The sequence below is a fragment of the Meleagris gallopavo genome, chromosome 9 (assembly GCF_905368555.1).
Source record: "Meleagris gallopavo chromosome 9, MGAL_WU_HG_1.1, whole genome shotgun sequence".
In the NCBI taxonomy this organism is placed as follows: Eukaryota; Metazoa; Chordata; class Aves; order Galliformes; family Phasianidae; genus Meleagris; species Meleagris gallopavo.
In genome coordinates, this window is record NC_139412.1 from 11318266 (window position 1) to 11320749 (window position 2484).

Consider the following 2484-nt stretch of genomic DNA (forward strand, 5'->3'; position numbering starts at 1 on the left):
ACAGCATTTGGAGAAAAGAGGTTTTTTCTTTTTTCTTTTTAATTGCTGCTTTCTCCTCTCAGAGGCGGAGAGGAGCCGCTGGGCCTGTCCAGGGCCTTGCATCCCTCTCAGGGGTGCCCAACACAAAACAATGCTTCATTGCTTCAGGGGGCTATGCCCTCCTAGCAGATCCCAGCCTGCCTTAAGGATGGCCTCACCAGCCCAAACAATAACAGCTGGCCCTAACATGGTGGCAGGGCCTTCTCAGGGCCTCCAGCTGTAGGCTAGAGCAGAGCATCACCACCCCTTGGGTCCAACACTGGGCTTGGGGAGAGGAAAAGGGCAAGAATAGGTAGCTAGGGGTATGTAGCCTCATTCTGTGCTTCTCAGTGCCACAGTGGGGAAAGCCCCACTACTCATAGCTGCATGATAGCCTCAATATGCTCCAGCCAGCCTTATCCCTCAAGACTGGGCATGGAGGAAATTCTTCTTGACAATGAGGTTATAGATGAACAAACAGAGAGACAGCCATGGATGGGCCTGAAAGGTTGTGGCTGTTAGGGTTCCCATTCCACATAGAAACAACACCATCAAGAGCCACCAGGGAGAAGCAGCCAAGGCAGCCCCATCCACACTCTCCTCTCATGCCCTCTGCGGGGGTTTTCCAGCCACAGCTCCATTGAGGAAGGACGCTCTGGTTTCACATGCAATAAACAGCCACTCTATGGACTTTCATGACATCACATTCCTCATATTCTCAATGATCTCGCCAAGAACAGTTTGTTTCCGCAGCCAGAACAAAGTGCAGGACTCAATGGTGGGCCAAAGGGCAAACTGAAGTGTGTTGGGTGGAAGGAGGAGCTCGATGGGCATGTGATGCCTCACTACAGGAGCTGGGAAGGCACTTATCAAAGAGGAACGACAACTTGGTTCTGTCCATACCAGCCAGCATGAGCCCATACATCAAAACGTGTTCCTGTGAACACTTGTGTAGAAGGAGATGGCTTCCAGGAGGAGGGTTGGACCCATCAGCCCATCCATGACTGACTGGAACATCCACAAAGCTTTTCACAGTCCCCAGACCTCCTCAGGGGCTGTAAGTGATGTTGCACATCCTCCTAATGCCTCACTCCACAGAAGCACCCATCTCCTCCACAGCCCCCAACCACCTTCCTCATGCCACAGGTCCCCTGTCCCATGGTCAACATTATCCCCTCCCTCTTCTACCCCAGTTATGACATTATTTTGCAGACAGAAGACTTAAAAAAAGTAAATCTTAGGCTGTTCAGAAGTTGAAGCCAACAGCAAATGCTACCCTTTGCCAGCTATGCAGTGAAGGAGTAGATCCCAATTCCCATGGGTCCTGGCATCAATCATGGTATAGAGAACGGTGGCTCCCCAGGCACTGCTTCCATTTCTGTCCAGGTAATGTGAAGCAGAACTGCAGAGAAGTGACAACAGAAGGTGTGTGGCTTGGTGTCCTGCTCTCACAATCCCTTCACCAGGATAATCTGAGGGTGATACTGAAGCCTGGAAACAAGAGAGGGAGGTGAAGAACTTGGAAAGAAAAACAGTGCCACACCTGGGGACTGTCTAAAAAAAGGATGTCAGACAACTCCTCAGCATCTTAATGGAGTTCCAGCTGGGGAACCAAGACGCTTATTGAAAGAGGAGGATTTCTCTGGAAAATCTGATTGAAACACAAGACCTATGGAAAGCAATACAAAATTGTTGATTTTAATATGGAATAAGACTCATGATTCCACAAGTGTAGCCAGAAGGCAAACACAAAGATGTTGGATAAGACACGAGGTCCAGCCAGAAACGTTTTTTTATAGAGCTGTTTAGTTTAGCCTGTGTGCATACAGGGTAAATATATATGTGTGTGTGTGTATGCCTACAGATACATATTTTTACTATATATGTACTTGTAGACGTTTGTGCAGGTGCACGCATGCAAAAGGCATGAGCTCAACAGCCCTGGCCGATGTGCAGCTGGCTGTTTGCATGTGTACAAAGGTGTATGTATACACACAGACTTAACACCAAAGGGGATTTTGCCTGCCTCTCCAGCCCAGCACTTCCTCATCCCTCCTTTCTCGTCTAAACCCTTGGACAGGAGGATGCTCACATCCCTTAGGGCTGCTCCTTCTCCTGTTCCAGCGTAAAAGGTGGGGGAACTCCATGAGCATTCATGGACAGCAAAAACCCTCTCCCGCCCTCCTTCTCTGCACAGCATTGCAACATCAACTGGAGGAAGGGCTCAGCATTCCTCTGAAGTGTCAGCCTAGGCCACAGAATTGCACTCACAGCACTGCCTGGTGCTGCATGTTATCGTCACACACCAGTCCTGCCCTGCTCGGATACCTGCCTTCCTAACCCAACCAAATAAAAAAGCCCTTTTTCCTTTTATGAAGCTTATAAAACCAACACACACACACACATGAGTAGCAGGCAAAGGCAACAGGAGCACTACTTACAACAGGAGGGAAGAGAGACACCATC